The following is an 18,302-nucleotide window of genomic DNA, read 5'->3' on the forward strand; positions in this document are numbered from 1 at the left end:
AGCCAGGCTGGTCTCGAACTCCTGACCTCAGGTGATCCGCCTGCCTAGACCTCCCAAAGTGCTGGGATTACAAGGCATGAGCCACCGCATCTGGCCAATAGTACTTTGTCTTACAGTTTTATCGTGAATCTTCAAATCTGGTAGTATAAGTCCTCCAAATTTGCTATTCTTCAAAATGGTTTTGGCTAAGTTTTTTGCATTTCCTTATAGAAATGTAAGAATCTTGTCAATTTTTACAAAAACTTCTGCTAAGATTTTGACTCTTTAGGTCAATTTAGAGAGGGCTGACATCTTAATAGTAGAAAGTATTACAATCCATGAAGATGGAATATCTCTTCTCAATTACATAGTTTGATAACAATAATTTGGGTAAAACTTTAGTTATTTTCAAATGGTTAAGATAGAATTCCATATGCTCCAGTAGTTCTACTCCAAACACCAAAGAGAATTGAAGACATATGTCTACACTGAAACTTGTACATGAATATTCATAGCAGCATTATTCATAATAGACAAAATGTGGAAATAAATGTCCATCAACTGATGAATGGATAAATACAATATGGCATATCCATATAATGGAATATTATTAAGCAATAAAAAAGAAGTACTGATACAACATGGATAAACTTTGAAAAACACTATGCTAAGTGAAAGAAGCCAGTCACAAGTGACTACATATTGTATGATTTCATTTAAATAAAATGTCCAGAATAGGCAAATCTATAGAAACAAAATAGAGTAGTGGTTGCCTAGGACTAGGGAGAGGGGAGGAGATTGGGGCAGTAATGGCTAAGGGGTGTGGGGCTTCTTTTAGGGTAATGAAAATGTTTTAAAATTGATTGTGGTGATGGTTGTGCAACTCTGTGAATATACCAAAAGCCATTAAATTGTACAATTTAAGGCCAGGCGCAGTGGCTCATGCCTGTAATCCCAGCACTTTGGGAGGTCGAGGTGGGCGGATCATGAGGTCAGGAGATCGAGACCATCCTGGCTAACGCAGTGAAACCCTGTCTCTACTAAAAATACAAAAAATTAGCTAGGCGTGGTGGCAGGTGCCTGTAGTCCCAGCTACTCGGGAGGCTGAGGCAGGAGAATGGCGTGAACCCAGCAGGTGGAGGTTGCAGTGAGGCGAGATCGTGCCACTGCACTCCAGCCTGGGTGACAGATAGAGACTCCATCTCAAAAAAAAAAAAAATAAAATAAATTGTACAATTTAAATAAGTGAATTGTACGTGAATTCTATCTCAATAAAGCTGTTTAAAATAGTTTTAAAGTAATGTTGTCTGTAATCTATTTTTATGGAATGAATCGTGTATCTTCCCCCTGCCCCACACAAATTCATATACTGAAGCTCTAACCTCCAATACCTCAGAATGTGATTGTTATTTGGAGATAAGGCCTTTAAAGAGGTACTGTCATTAAGTTAAAATGAGGCCTTTAGGGTGAGCCTTAATCCAATCTGATCGTGTCTGCTGTTATAAGAAGAGGAGATTAGGATAGACAGACAGTGGGGATGTGTGTGATCAGAGGAAAGGCCACCTGAGGGAGGACACAGGGAGAAGGTGGCCATATTTAAGCCAGGAGGAGAGGCCTTAGGAGAAACCAGACCTGCTGACACCTTGATCTTGGACTTGTAGCCTCCAGAACTGTGAGAAATTTCTGTTGTTTAAGCCACCCAGTCTGTGGTACTTTGTTATGGCAGTCCTAGCAAACTAATACATTTGTGTTGATTTTTATATTCTTCAGTGCCACATTTAGTCTAAAACTCTAAAAGCATAGCAACTTCCCACGTCTACAGAGAAGTCAGACCACGCTGTTTTCAGCACGTGAAGAGCTGTCTTTTTTTTTTTTTTTTTTTTGAGATGGAGTTTTGCTCTTGTTGCCCAGGCTGCAGTGCAATGGTGTGATTTCGGCTCACCGCAACCTCCACCTCCCAGGTTCAAGTGATTCTCCTGTCTCAGCCTCCCAAGTAGCTGGGATTACAGGTGCATGCCAACACGCCTGGCTAATTTTTGTATTTTTAGTAGAGGAGGGGTTTCATCATATTGGTCAGGCTGGTCTTGAACTCCTGACGTCAAGTGATCTGCCTGCCTCGGCCTCCCAAAGTGCTGGGATTACAGACGTGAGCCACCGTACCCGGCCTAGTCATCTTTTTTGAAAACATTTTGATGGTAAGCAGCACTTTGGAATTCCTGAGGTTGTTTTTCTTTTTCTTTAAAAAATTCTAGACAAATGAGATTTTCTAAATTTGGCAGGGGTGGGGGTGATGTTAAGGATAATTACTGAAAAAATAAAAAATTTAAATAGTATTGTCAATAATTCTCAAGATAAAAATTCTCAAGCTAAATCTCATAAAGTAATTATAAAAAAATCTTTGATTCTGTTTAATTAAAAAACATGTTTCTACGTATATTAATGCTTTATAGTTCAATAAAAAGTTCAAAAATAAAATGAAAATAGATAAAAATTACTGGAAGACACCATGAATCTAATTTTAGGTTGTACTTTTAAAAATTTAAATCTTTTAAGGAACTATGGTAATTGCTATATTTTTTTTCTTTTGGAATAAAACAGTGAGAAATAAGTGAATCTCTTTAAATTCCAATTATGAATGAACACAAAGGAAGGTGTGAATGGCATATTAACAAGAGCATGTGAGGGAGTCATGACTTGGTTTTCTAACTTAGGGTAATGTGTGTTTCACAGGAAAACTGAAGAGCTGTGCTGCTGCAAAGCAGTTTTGAAATCTACTTAATAAACTCCATATTATAAATAGACATTTGATTTCTGGCGGGGCACAGTGACCCACGCCTGTAATCCCAGCACTTTGGGAGGCCGAGGCGAGTGGATTACTTGAGGTCTGGAGTTTGAGACCAGCCTGGCCAACATGGTGAAACCCCATCTCTACTAAAAATACAAAAATTAGCCGGGCATGGCCGGGCACGGTGGCTCACGCCTGTAATCCCAGCACTTTGGGAGGCTGAGGCGGGCGGATCACGAGGTCAGGAGATCGAGACCATCCTAGCTAACACGGTGAAACCCCGTCTGTACTAAAAATAGAAAAAAATAGCCAGGCGTGGTGGTGGGCGCCTGTAGTCCCAGCTACTCGGGAGGCTGAGGCAGGAGAATGGCGTGAACGTGGGAGGCGGAGCTTGCAGTGAGCCGAGATCGCGCCACTGCACTCCAGCCTGGGCGACAGAGCAAGGCTCCGTTTCAAAAAAAAAAAAAAAATTAGCCGGGCATGGTGGTGCGTGCCTGTAATCCCAGCTACTCAGGAGGCTGAGGCAGGAGAATCACTTGTACTTGGGAGGTGGAGGCTGCAGTGAGCCGAGATCACACCACTGCACTCCAGCTTGGGTGACAGAGTGGGAAGCTGTGCCAAAAAAAAAAAAAAAAAAAAAAAAAGACATTTGACTTCTATTGGTTTCCTCTAAACCAAATATGAAAGTTGACTCCTAAAATTCATTTTTGGTGAGGATCATCTCAACACAACAATGAGGAAGAGTAACTCTGTATTTGGTAATTTCCCCAGTGTCACAGAAGCAGGGGTTCAAACCAACTCTTCTTTCTGGCACCAAAGCCTGTGCCCTTCACCACTACGGTAGATGAGATTGAAAGACTTGGTCGTGACTCTTCACTCCCCTTTGTCATAACATTGCAGAGCCCACCCTTCAAGTACAGGGAATATGTCCTGACCTATTGATGTGTGCTTGGCCACATGATTAGAATGGCCAATGGAATTTGAGACATCGCGATGCACTCCGAGGTCTTGAAAGTTTGAAAGGCTTAACTTAGCTCTGAGGGCTTCTGTGATAGCCATAAGACACGAATTTCCCAGGAAGCCACTGCCCCCTTCAGCCTGGGCCCAGAATAAACACTGTGAAACAGACCTGAACTTGACCTGAAGCCTGCAGCCAAGTTCTGCCGTGGGCAAATTGGAACTCTGAGCCTGGAGTCCAGTCAAGTACAGCAGGGTCCTGGTCTACCTGCAGACCCATGAGAAAAAAAAAAAAAAAAAATCCAACTTGTCATTTTAAGCCGTTAAGTTTTGGAATAATTTCTGTAAGCCTAGCATTATTGTAGCAATAGTCAAATGATAAACCACTACTTGACATATTCAAAATATGGTCCTTGGACACTGGTATCAAAATCATCTGGAACTTATTAAAAATGAAGATTACAGGAAGATGATTACTCACTTACACTAAGGAGTTTAATGGAACAAGTCAGCAGAAGATACTAAATTTAATAATATATTAAAATTAATATGGAAGCAATTCCACTTCTAGATATTTCTCCAAGGGAAATCCTTACAGATGTCCATAAAAAGGGCAAGGATGTAACGTTGTTTGTAACACTGAAAATCTGGAAATAACCTAAATATCCATCAACAGAAGAATGGTTAAATGATGCCATTTCCACCTTATGGCATACTAATAAATATTATTTGTTAAAAAGAAGCGAGAAAAATTCTCTGAGTCATACTGTTTGATGAAAAGTCAAGATGCAGAACAATATGTGCAGTAAGATTTCATTTATGTAAAGGAAAAGCATGTCTATGTAAATGTATTTTAAAAAAGATACAAACCAAGATACAAACCAAGTTGATAAGTGATTACCTTTGGTAAGGTATGATGTTGAGAAGTGTGTGTGTGGGGTCACTGCTTTATCTGTAGTGTTTATTGTTTTTACACTGACTAGGTTGTACACATATATTACTGTGCCATTAAGAAGAAAAATATTATGTATTTAATGTAGCTGAACTGGTGGCTCATGTCTGTAATCCCAGCACTTTGGGAGGCCAAGGTGGGAAGATTGCTTGATGAACCTGGGCTACATAGTAAGACCCTGTCTCTACAAAAAATTCAAAAATTAAAATTAGCCGGGCATGGTTGTGTGCACCTGTAGTCTCGGCTACTCGGGAGGCTGAGGTGGGAGGATCACTTGAGCCCAGGTGATTGAGGCTGCAGTGAGCTGTGATTGCGCCACTGCACTCCAACCGAGGTGACAGAGCGAGACCCTGTCTCTAAAAAATTTTTTAAAAAAATTTAAATCTGGATTTTTAGGTTTCACCCCAAATCAGAAGGGTCAAGGAATCTGCATTTAACTAAATTTTCAGCCCATGTCCTCTCAGTTGCTTGAGTCAGCAGCAAGCTCAGGAGGAAGCAGCCAGCCAGGGGAAGAGCTGGAAACGTGATGTGGCCTGGGCAAAAGGCACACTGCAGGATTTCCCCTGTGTGGGGGAGGCAGTGGAGAATTCTGCCTGAGGGTTTTCGGTTTTAAGAAAACCAAACGAGGCCGGGCGCGGTGGCTCACGCCTGTAATCCCAGCACTTTGGGAGGCTGGGGCAGGCAGATCATGAGGTCAGGGGATGGAGGCCATCCTGGCTAACATGGTGAAACCCCGTCACTACTAAAAATACAAAAAGTTAGCTGGGCGTGGTGGCAGATGCCTGTAGTCCCAGCTACTTGGGAGGCTGAGGCAGGAGAATCGCTTGAATCCAGGAGGCGGAGGTTGCAGTGAGCTGAGATCGCACCACTGCACTTCAGGCTGGGTGACAGAGCAAGACTCCATTCAGCGGCTGGAGAAAGTCCCTGTTAATGGCTAGGTTGCCCTCTACAGGGCATCGCCATCCCACCCTGGTCCCATCCCACCCCTGGGGGAGTTTATCTGAATCTTGGAAGGGTAAGACGAAGTACTTGAGATAGTTGCATTTATCAAAAGAGGGCATGAGAATCAAGGTGGGGCATCCTAAAGTGTGGCCAGCCCAGGGAGAGGGCACTGGACACCATTCCACGTGGAGACATTCTGACAAGGATGAGGGAGGGGACAGGAATAAAGCTAGTGGGAGTTTTCAGTATATTTTCTGAACAGCTTCATCTACAAAACCAGGGGCTTGCCCTGAAAAACAGTCCCTCATACCCTGTAAGTCTGTGATCTTCTGGGACTCTCTGCTGGAGGTCAGGCTCATCAAACCCAACAGGGTGGCACCTCCTTGAAGTGCTGGTGTGAAGACCCAGGCCCTGCAGCCTCAAATCAAGTAGGAGAAGAGCTGAGAGCTTGGCAGATTCACCTGGTGTGACAGGAGTCAGGTCCCCAGATCCCCAGTCCAGCTTCATGGCTGTTCCCAGCTCACAAGTCCCTGTTGTATCAGGGACTTGCTTTCTCAGCAGTTGAGTTATGCCAAGTCTGCCTGACCTGCCTGGTTGGCTTCTCCAACAGCTGAAGGCCCCATGCCGAGGCTGCCCTGCTGCCCTGCCTGGAGGGGAGGATCTGCAGCCGTGCCCTGGAGTGTCTGCTCACCAGCCCCCTTCTGTGTCCCTCCTCGCCAGCAGGGGCAGACTGTGAGACGGTTGACAGGGATGCCCAGAACAGAGTTGAGGGCAGGAGGCTTCCATGGCTGGGCCACTGGGGCTGTGGCAAGAGGGACTGGAAAGGAACCCTAAGTATGCCATGCAATTGTTCTGCTGCCAGAAGTTTCCAGAAGGAGGCAAATGAGAGGAGAAAAGGGCATACAGGACTGAATGCTCTATTCCCCCAAATTCATAGTTGGAATCCTAACCCCCCGTGTGACAGTATTAGGAGGTGGGGCCTTTGGGAGGTGATTAGGTCATGAGAGCAGAGCCCTTGCGAATGGGAGCAGTGCCCCTATAAAAGAGACCCCAGAGAGCTCCCTCTTCCCTTCTACCAGGTGAGGACACAGAAAGAAGGCACCATCTCTGAACCAGGAAGCAGGCCCACACCAGACACCAAACCTGCTGGTGCCTTGATCTTGGACCGCCCAGCCTCCAGAGCTGTAAGAAATAAATTTCTAGCTGGGTATGATGGCTCACACCTATAATCCCAGCTACTTGTGAGGCTGAGGCAGGGGGATCACTTTAGGTCGGAGCTTGAGATGAGCCTGGGCAACAGAGTGAGACCCCCAACTCTAAAAAGGCAAAAACAGGCCAGGCATGGTGGCTCACACCTGTAATCCCAGCACTTTGGGAGGGTGAGGTGGGTGGAACATCTGAGGTTAGGAGTTCAAGACCAGCCTGGCCAATATGGTGAAACCCCATCTCTACTAAAAGTACAAAAAATTAGCCAGATGTGGTGGCACATACATGTAATCCCAGCTACTCAGGAGGCTGAGGCAGGAGAATTGCTTGAACCTGGGAGACAGAGGTTGCAGTGAGCCAAGATTGCTCCACTGCACTCTAGCCTGGGCAAAAAAGTGAGAATTCCGTCTCAAAAAAAAAAAAAAAAAAAAGATAAAAACAACAAAAAATTCTGTTGTTTATAAGCCACCCAGTCTATGGTATTTTTGTTATAGCAGCTGAATGGACTAAGACATGTTCAATGACAAATTCATGACCTTCTGCCCGAGAAAGCCTTATTCAGTAAGTCTGGGAGGAGCTGAGAAACCTGCATTTTTCTTTTTTTTTTTCATGTCAGACAGGTAATGTGCAGACATGGTAACAAGGTTCAAGGGTGACACATCTCACACATATGCATAAACATCCAATTGTCATGTTTAAGAACTAAAGGATCAAAACCTGCATTTTAAAAGATTCTCTTAGGCCGGGTGTGGTGGCTCGTGCCTGTAATCCCAGCACTTTGGGAGGCCGAGACGGGCGGATCACCTGAGGTCAGAAGTTAGAGACCAGCCTGGCCAACATGGCGAAACCCCATCTCTACTAAAAATACAAAAATTAGCTGAGCATGGTGGCATTTGCCTATAATCCCAGCTACTCGGGAGGCTGAAGCAGGAGAATCGCTTGAACACGGGAGGCGGAGGTTGCAGTGAGCCCAGATTGCGCCACTGCACTCCAGCCTGGGCGACAGAGCAAGACTCTACCTCAAAAAAAAAAAAAAAAAAAAAAAAAAAAAAAAAAAATTAATGAAAGATTCCCTTAGGTCATGCACAGGCAGATTTGAGAATGGTGATTTTAGGTTAACCTGGTTGAAGTTTGTTCAGAAAGCTTGAGAAGGGTCAGAGGTCAGTGTGATAAAGCAGACTTTGCTTCAGCTGTTAGGAGTTTCCCTCCCTGGGATAAGGGGCAAGGGCTCGATCCACCTTGTGACCCAGAACCTCAAAACCAGCCCCTTTGTACAGAGGGACAGTCAGATGTTGAGCCAGGCTGGAAGTGTAGCTTGAACAGCATCCCCAGGGCTGAGCCCCAGGCACAGGGCCCAGGAGGAGCTGCCAGGCCCACATCTGCGGTCAAGATTCTCACTGGGAAATTCTTACAAGTTTGCAAAACGCAGCTAATGTTTCACACACCGTCTGCATGAGCAGCTGCTTTCTGTTCTTGACGTGGGCCATAGGATCTCGAACCGGAGTGGACGTGTGTCCACATGTAATATAGACACACCCTCTCCTGATAAGTCTGAAGCAGGGTATGTCTGTAACTTCAGCTAAGGTAGGGCTCTGATGGTTCCCTGATCAACCGTGGAAGTCTAAATCAGGCCTTCCGTGTGTACTAACCAGTTTCAGCAATAGGCGTGGGTGCTTTAATTTGAGACAAGAGCAATCCTAACACTTACAGCAAAGAGCCTTCCCACCAGGCTAAAAGTTCCAGAAAGTTTTATATTACAGCACCAAATCCAGTGTTATGGTTCCAATCAATTCAGGAAATAAAAAGTCTACAATTTATTTGGGTCTCTAAGACTCAGAACTCCTGGCCAAAAATGTGCCCTTTGATCTTCATCCCTTTAATCTGAAGTATTCTCTAAATGCCTTTCCATTTTAACGAACAATGCCTTCTACTGGCACAATTCTCTTTATTGAAGAAACTCAGCTTGTGTTTCAGGATTCCAATCCTTGGATTAAATTCATTGTCATATATCAGTCCTAATGTGTGCCAGGTTCCTACCCTCAGTGAGCTTAGTGGCAAGGAGCAAAACTCAAGGATGTATACTAACAACTGCAGCCAGCAGTGCTGTGCAGTGACTGCCTTCAAAAGACCAGAGCCAGGAGCAGGGCGTTCTCAGAGGGTGGCCATCACTAGACATTTGAGTTGAGTCTCAAAGAGTGGATAAGCTTTTAAGAAGAGGAGGGAGGGAAAAAGAACAGTCCAGGCAGGAGGAAAGAAAGGAGCAGTGCAGAGCATGCTTGCAGAGTTGTGGGTAACTCAGTGTAGCCAGGAGATAAGGCAGGGGTGATGGTGGAGGTGATGGGACAGATGAGCCTGGCCAGACAGTGGAGCCAGACTGTAGTGGACCAAACTCCCTTGGATTTGCTCAAGTAAAGAGCTGATGTACACAATGCTTCAGAGGAATCTCACAGAAATGGTGTGGGGTAGCGCCATTGGACCTCCAGATGCTAGAGCGTGGACAGTAGCTATTCCCAGTCACTCTCTCTGGTGACCCATGGTTTCTTGCCACTGCTTCTCTCTGCACGCTGTGTCATCTGATCACCCATAGGGCGACTCTGGCCCTGACTTAAGCCAACCTGCAGGCCAAGCATCTGTCACCACAGTCTCTTGATTCTTGGATCCAACTGGACAGAGACAATTTGATTAGCCAGTGGCCAATGGACTGTTTGTCCCTTGGTCAGGTGTCTACCCCTCGAATATCAGCTGTTCTGGTCGGGGGCAGGGTGGGGGTGTTATACAGTGAAAACATAACCTACTGTGCTCACCCTTCAATAGAGGGGATAGTGTGTGTGGAAGTTGAAAGAAAGAGGCGTGGCTGGGCAGGTCCTCCAAACAGGTCTCCTTCCATGACAGTGGGGGTCAGTGGGAACTACCACATTTTTTGAGGAGGAAAATAACATAATTAAAGCTGTAATTCTGGAAGATTACTTTCTACCATGTGAAGGATAAGACTGAAGGGGAAGGAGAAGTTGCCAACACGTATCAAACATATACCATGTACCATATACCTGGCACATGTATCTACTGTGTACCTAGCCCCTATGATGCTAGATACTGTTTGCATATTACTTTTTCTAGTTTTCACAAGAGCCCATTTTATTTATGAGAAAACTGTAATCTCAGTGCCTTGGGAGGTTCAGGTGGGAGGATTACTTGAGTCCAGAAGTTTGAGACCTGCCTGGACCAAAGAAAAACACACACACACACACACAAAATTAGCTGGGTGTGGTGGTGCATGCCTGTAGTCCTAGCCCCTAGAGAGGCTGAGGTGGAAGGATGGCTTGAGCCCAGGAGTTTGAGGTTACAGTGATGAGCTATGATTGTACCACTTTATTCCATCCTGGGTGACAGAGCAACCCTGTCTCTTTAAAAAATTAATAAATAGCCCGGGCGTGGTGGCTCAAGCCTGTAATCCCAGCACTTGGGGAGGCCGAGGTGGGTGGATCGCCTGAGGTCAGGAGTTCGAGACCAGCCTGGCCAACATAGTGAAACCCCGTCTTTACTAAAAATACAAAAAATTAGCCAGGCGTGGTGGCTGGCACCTGTAATCCCAGCTACTCAGGAGGCTGAGGCAGGGGAATCACTTGAACCAGGCAGGCAGAGGTTGCAGTGAGCCGAGATCACACGCCATTGCACTCCAGCCTGGGCAGCAAGAGTGAAACTCCATCTCAAAAAAAAATAATAATTAATAAATAAAAAATAAAAGAAGCCAGAAGGGAAAGTGAAGTAACTTGCCCAAAGTCACACAGCTAGTTAGTCAATGGTAGAATTGTGATTTGAACTTAAAAGCTGTCCAGACTTGAAATCCACACCAAGCCCGAAATCTACCGGGATAGCCCCGTGTGCCTCTCTGCAGGTGCCTCATGTGCTGTGAGTTCGGACTGAGCTTGTCATCTTCTGCCTGTTTTCTATTCCTTTTCCATATCACCATCCTCCCAGTCACCTAAGCCCAAATCTCTCTAAATCTCAGTCTCCTTGTCTGTAGAACAGAGATAATAATAATGTATCCCAAAGGTTGTTCTGAGAATTAACTTAGAGGATTCTCATGAAGTGCTTAGCACCATGCATGCTGCTGTGGTGTTGCCAGCTGTCCCCAGCCTTTTTGGCACCAGCACCAGTTTCGTGGAAGACAATTTTTCCATAGCCTGGTGGTGGGCATGGGGGTGGGGGGAGGGTTTCGGGATGAAACCATTCCACCTCAGATCATCAGGCATTAGCTTCTCATAAGGAGCCTGCAACCTAGATCCCTTTCATGCAGTTCACGATAGGATTCGGACTCCTATGAGAATCTAAATGCCACTGCTGATCTGACAGGAGGTGGAGCTCAGGCAGTAATGCTCACCCACCTGCCGCTCACCTCCTGCTGGGCGGCCCGGTTCCTAACAGGACACGGATTGGTACCACTCCATGACCCAAGGGTTGGGGACCCCTGGTGTCTGCAGAATTGACAGAAAGAGCAACTTATTGGCTGTGGGGAACCGAAGGAGTATGACTTGGCATTTTATTTATCTAATACAGGAGCTGGCAAACTTTTCCTAAAAAAGGCCAGATAGTAAGTATTTTCGGCATTGTAGGTCATATAGTCTCTGTTGCAACTACTCAACTTTACCATTGTTGGGCAAAACCAGCCATGGACAAGACATAAATGAATGAGTGTGCTGTGTTTCAAGAAAACATTATATACAAAAACAAGCAGGGGCCGACTGGACCCAAGGGTTGTCTTTTGCTGCCTCATGGTCTTTGCCCTGCCTCATCTCATGAGGGTGAGGCCATGTCTGCTTAGTTCATCGATTTTTCTCCAGGGTCTAGTGCAGTGCCTGGCCCATAGTAGACATTCCATAAATATTTATTAAAGGAATGATTAAATGAGAGAAAGCAAACAAGCAAGAACAAAAGAAAGACTGAGAAGAGACAAAACTTTGGGATCACCTGGATATCTGTTACAGGGTTCTGTGTAGGAAATAGAAACCACGCTAGGGTTTTTAAGCAAAAAAGAATATAACATGAAGAATTGCAAACTTGTTGGAAAGGCTGGAAGAGAGGGCTCTAGGCTGGGCCTCCGAGGATGGCTCCCAGAATGTGGTAAAATCAATCTGTCAGGGGTGCTATCACCTCTGCCACAATCAGGAAGGAGGACTCGGGAAGCTGCCACTGGGACTGTTGACTGCAAGAACATCATGGCTGCAAGACAAGGCCAGAAAGTGGTCAGCAAGCCAGGAACAGCGTGAATTACTACCACCACCGCATTTGCTAGGCAGAGGAACCTAGCCACTGCCACGTCCACAAGATTCTTGATGCCCATGAAGCCGGAGAGTGGCTATCAGTAGCTCCATGATCTTGCTTTGCAGCAGAAAGTAGCCAAAAGCTGCAAGACATTGGCCTCTGCCTTCCAAGCTTTGTGCAAATAAGTCTAATTGGTGTAGCTTAACTCACAATCATGATCCTAATGAAAAGAGACTCTGGGCAGTGTAGTTTTTAGCTTCCTAGACTCTGCAGCACCAGGAGGCACCCTAGAAAGATGTGGGAATGGATTCATGCAACATTTAGCATAGAGTATACATTCTATTGATTGATTGCTACAAAGTAAACTATCCCAAGGTTTAATGGCTTAAAGCCACAGTCATTTGTTTTGTTCAGAAATTTGAAATTTGGGCAGAGCTGGGTGGGTCCAGCTTGTCTCTACTTAATGATGAGTCAGCTGGGGTAGTTCAACATGGGTACCACCGTGTAAGCAAGTCCACGCACACATGGGAGCCCAAGTGGAGAGGAACCAAAGCCCCTATCAGTAGCCCTAGCTGAGCTCCTGAGGTCAACAGCTGGCATCAACGAAGCAGTGTGTTGATGCAGAGCCATTGTGAAATGCAAGAGCCCTTGTGATAGCAGCTCCTCCGGCCACACCCGAGCTGCGCTAGCTGATGCCGTGTGGAACAGGGGTGAGCTGGCCTCGAAGAGTCCTGCTCAGATTGCAGACTCGTGATCAAAATAAATGACTGTTTCTATTTCTGCCGCTAAGTTTTGGAGTGGTTTGTTATGTAGTGAGAGATCACCAGTACGTGCAGGTTGTGCTGAATGGGAAGGAGGGAGGAGAACAGATGGGGCAATCAACAAGAAATGAAGCCGCCAAAGCCAGAGATGGGTAATGGCTGACCTGAATGTAAGCTAGGTCTACCTCCCCCTGCACCCCAACATTCAGCCTTACCAGCTTTCTAACTTGGGTGCTTCCCGAAAATCAACCAAGTATGGTTTGGGTTGTATCTGCCCAGGTAGCAGGTCAAAGCTTGGGCTGAATGCTGGAAGAGCCCTATAATCTTATAGGTACTGCTGCATGGGGACTCTGTCTCTCCTAGAAACTGCCCCTCAGCAATTTCTGATCATGGTGGAAGATTTAGATTTTGAAATGGCAAACTGTCATGAAAAGGCAAAACTGACCTATGGTGGTTGTGATTTTTACACAGGGTTCCAGGAGAGTTCAGGTGATTTCAAACAACAGGGTTGTCACATATAGTTGTGCCAGTTGCGTACTGCACAATTCTAGGGGGCACCATTCACATTCTAGTCATTATCCTTTTGCATATTTATTACAACAATTTCCTGGCAGATGGCAGCAAAGTGTCTTGAGGCAGGGTAGCTTTTTCGATTTGCATAAAGGCGATTTACAGCAAGTGGCAGGAGGCATAGGTACAAAACTAGTATCTAATAAATCTTCAGCCAGTAGCAGTGGTTGGGGATAGAGATGGAAAGAGTGGGGACAAGTATTAGGATTAGGGAAGGTCCTTTTGCTTAACCAGAATGGGCACCCAACAGATAAGAAGTGTTGAGATTTGTGGGGTTCGAAGTTCAGCGTTTTGGGACCAGCAAGTTTGTAGAAGAGACAGGAATTAGTCCAACAAAGGAAATAGGTTTGCCCTGAAAGGTAGAACTCTAAGGGCTGAATTTATTTAAAAAAAAAATTTTTTTTTTTCAGAGACAGGGTCTTGCTTTATTGCCCAGGCTGGAGTGCAGTGGCACAATCACAGCTCACTGCAGCCTTGATCTCCAGGGCTCAAGTGATCCCCTCTCACCTCAGCCTCCTGAGTAGCTGGAACAATAGGCGTGTGCCACCGTGCCCTATTAAATTTTTAATTTTAATTTTTTTAGAGACGACATCTGGCTATGTTGCCCAGGCTGTTCTCGAACTCCTGACCTTAAGCAATCCTCCTGCCTCATCCTTCCGAATAGCTGAGATTACAGGCATGAGACACTGTGTAAGGGCTGAATTTAATAAGTAGATAATGATCTTTTGTGGAGAGATGGGGATGAAGAGAATTAATGAATATATAAGTAAAAATTTCATGATTCTAATGAGATTGGGGAGCAAGGGGTGAGGAGGAGGGAAAAGGAGGAGAGGAAGAGATATAAACATCAGCTGACTTGGGTGTGCCCTGTTGAAGTGAAGGGTATCTGGTATACCTACAAATTCCTGCCCACCTTCAACCATTCTGGGTCTGAAAATCTACATTAGTCATGAACAAATATCATAATTCACAGCAATAGTGCAGCTTCTGACTGTTAAGGTGGATTACATGATATCTTTTCATTCTGACTGATTGTAGATTGCAAAACCTTTACAGTTGGAACAATATTCTCCATTTTGCATTTGATTCTGAAACAGAATCCCAGCCAAGCACAGCTTTTTGTTTTATCTGTGTATCTTCCAAGGTCTCCTCTGCCTGCATGCGTGTTGCTTTTGTTCTCGGCTTGTTGTTTTAACTATAGCTTTGCTACATTTCCATTTTTTTCCCCACTATTCAGAACAAGTACTTTTTGAATTAGAGCAGAAAAATACTGAATAGAATGAAACATGGCTTTCCCCTCTCATGGTGAGGTCATGGTTTAGTGGTAGCAATGACAATGATTAATGCTTTGCACTTCCATTTAGAGAACTTCAGGAAAGGGTAAACAAATATTTTCCAAAATTTGCAGGTGAGAGGAGGAAGGTGAAGTGACTTACGAAAGATTGTGCTGATTACAGTCTGATTTCTCTTCCCCTTCCCAATTATCTTACAAATTATGCTTTGGTGAATAGTCCTAGAGCTGCTCATCTTTTAAATCAAACGAAAGTCCACTGAAGCAGGAAAATTATGCATTTTGCATAAATGATGTGGGCAAATTATTATTCAATTTTTAACAGGGTTTTCCTATCGCTTTCCCCTGCACAATGTAATATGGTTAATTTACCAGAAAGCATTGTTATTCATTCCCTAATTTTCTAAGCAACTGCTGCCATTTGCTTACCATTTCCTCCCTCTCTGGGAATTGACAGACCTTCCGGCTCCATTTGGGGTGGTTTGGGTTCCTGAGCAATCTCTAGAGGCTTGGCTTCCCTCCTGGTGTCTTCCAATGTTTACCCATTGGGAGGAGTCTAAAAAAAATGAAAAGATTCACATACCTGGATTTAGTTTATGAGTGGCTTAAATGAATCCTTTTGTAAACACACACACACACACACACACACACACACACACAGATGAAATCTCTTGCTCTTTAGTGATATTTCCCCACAGTACTACGTCTATGCTTTTCATTAAAAACACTATCTGAATAATACCCATTTCATTCTCTCTTGCTTCCAATTAGCTACTCATTGATTATTACATAGTAAGCACTTGATAATTAACTAAAGGAAAACTACCCAGAACAAAACAACCAGAACACCATGCAACTGCTAGTATATACCTTCCATCATGAATGTACATATTGCACGATGATTCAAGCGAAACAGCCTGGCTAGTAAGTGGAAGAATGACAATGGATTTGTAAATAGGAGAAAGCCTCCCACTAGCTGTTATTCAGAGAGGTAGTGAAGAGTTATTATTATTCCAAGCTTCTTTCTAGCAATTCTTTTATTCTCATACTTTATGAGAATATGAATATGAATATATTTCAGACCATATCCTAATCGAGACACTGGAGCCAACAACTTGCTAAAACCTTCCTCCATCCTTGAATGCTATTATCTACCACCCCTTCTATTTAGTGGCCACTAATCAGAATAAATGGTGTACCTATATACTGTTAATGGGGTGGCGGGAGAGGAGAGAGAGAGACAGAGAGAGAGAGAGGAGAGAAACAGAGAGACAGTGATTGAGATGCTTGTGTGTGTGTACTTTTGGTTTTTCTTCATTGAGACCCATTTGTTGATGTCTTCCGTATTGAAAGCATGAGGTAACCCCTAATGGGGGCTAGAAATCAGAAGGAAACAAATCCAAAGGCAAGGAGCACCAGGCCCCACTAAACACTATGTAACCTACTTCCATTTGTCTTTAAGAGAGTTCAGGTAGCACCTCTTCCAGGAAGCCTCCGCTGTACCTCCCCCATTCTGAGCTAGATGTTACTACTTTGCTAACAACTGTGCTTCCATCTAAGAGAGCTTATTGCAACGATTTTTATGGGTCTTTATCCTTACTAGACTGTAGATATTAATTGTCTGTCTTTGAATTTCTGGGGCTAGGCCCAGGGCCTAGCCCATAATAAGTATACAACGAAAGTTTGGAGGAGTGAATGGTAAGTCTTTACACCCATCTACAGTCATATCCACCCTGGAAAGGACTCCTCTCATGCCAGCTTTGGTTTCTTCCTCCAAATGTGTGCAATGTCTTCATCCTTCCTACTCCCCTGGCTGCCATCTTGGTTAAGCAGGCCAACCTGACCAGACCTCTACTTCCAGGTGGCTCTGATGACTTTCCTCTTCCTTCTCATCCTCAAACACCCTCATCTTCTGTCTCATTCTCAGTCACCGGGCACTTTGCTGGGTGAAAAGAGAAAATTAGATGAGAGAATCCACATTAATGGGGGCTAACGTTACCTTTTCCATGTACAATATTATGGACAACATCTTCATGCTGTGCTTCTCACACAGGGCACAGGGGCTCCCTGCGTTATGCAAGGGTGTGTCAGGGACACTACAAGCCACAGGCTGGGTAACATGGCACAACTTGATGACTTGGGAAAGTAATTTTTATCTGAAGACAAAGATGGATATCTTAGGGAGTAGAATATCAACTTTTCATAAAACGACAAAGCTAAAACAAGCCTTTGAAGGCACTTTACCTAAGGCTACAGCGTGGGCAACATAGTAAGACCTTGTCTCTACAAAAAAAAAAAAAAAAAAAAATGTAGCCGAATGTGGTAGCATGCACCTGCAGTCCCAGCTACTTGGGAGCCTGGGGTGGGAGGATGCCTTGAGCCCAAAATGTCGATGCTGCAGTAAGCCATGATCACACCATCGCACTTTAGCCTGGATAACAGAGTGAGACCCTGTTGCCTCCCCGCACCCCCAAAAAACAAAGACTGTGGCCAGGGGTGGTGGCACATGTCTATAGTCCCAGCTACTTGGGAGACTGAAGTGGGAGGATTGCTTGAGCCCAGGAATTTGAATCCAGCCTGGGCAACATAGTGAGACCCCATCTCAAAACCAAATGGAATCAAAATAAGAGTATGTATCACTTGGTGCCATTTACTTCATGCTGTCTCTCAGGTTCCAAGAGGTACAAGTTTATCCTCACTGGCATTGTGACAGTTCTGGGGAAAGAGTTGGGAAGTATCAAGGGTGTTCACTTCAGGCTATAGATTGGGACTTCAATCATATCTGGAACACTGGTAGCCACACATTCATAATGCTCAGGGCTAGCACTGTGGGCAGTATGCAGTCAGTCCCATGTGCTTAGCAGGTTCTTAGGTAGATGTGTCATTCGAAGGTAAACCACTGGCCCCACTGGACAGTGGGCCTCATCCACCTAACAGTCCATCCATCAGTCCAGCCAGCATCTGCCAGAAGCTCATCACTGTTCTAGGTGCAGGGAGAATAATGGTGAACCAATCAGGAAGTTTCTGTTCTCGGGCTCACAGTCTGGCAGGGCAAACACATTAGAGGAGAGCAGTATTAAACACATTGGTGGCATTAAACAGGTTATTAGAGAGTAGTAAGCCGTATGGAGAGGAGCACAGTGTTCTGGCTGTTGAGGAAGCCGTCGTTTGTCACTGGTTACGTTTTGTTAGAATGGTCCCTGCAACACTGGAAAACCATTTATTTTTATTTTCAGTGCTCAGAATTAACTTTTAAAATAAAGGTATATTTGTCCCTCCATAGGATTCTGAATAGTTTGCATGTTGGGAAAGAATGAGGTATGATTTAGGAGTTTATTATGTATGAGAATTTTCTGGGAACATAGGTGTACATAAATTATGAATGTCTATTTGATATTTCAAATACAGTAAAGGTACTATTTTTCATTATTTTCTTCTCTGTAGTTATCAACTATTTTTGAGATAAAAAATATATTTAAAATTTGGCAATTGCTTTAGTAATCTATACCCCCCTGTATCATTTTTAGAATAAAAATGTGTTTAAGCTTCCTTCCCCTGCCTCCAAACCAAAACCAGTCTCCTCCCTCCCTTCTAACA

General features: G+C 44.5%; 1 non-coding gene across 1 annotated transcript; it reads right to left on the reverse strand.

The window, feature by feature from the left end:
* Positions 1 to 7,431: 7,431 nt before the first annotated feature.
* On the reverse strand, positions 7,432 to 7,532 carry LOC112209688 (small nucleolar RNA U13). Its single transcript, XR_002944510.1, has one exon. It is a non-coding gene; the product is annotated as a small nucleolar RNA U13 (small nucleolar RNA).
* Between the last annotated feature and the right edge of the window lie 10,770 nt (positions 7,533 to 18,302).

The sequence above is a fragment of the Pan troglodytes genome, chromosome 5, assembly GCF_028858775.2.
Source record: "Pan troglodytes isolate AG18354 chromosome 5, NHGRI_mPanTro3-v2.0_pri, whole genome shotgun sequence".
Classification (NCBI taxonomy): domain Eukaryota; kingdom Metazoa; phylum Chordata; class Mammalia; order Primates; family Hominidae; genus Pan; species Pan troglodytes.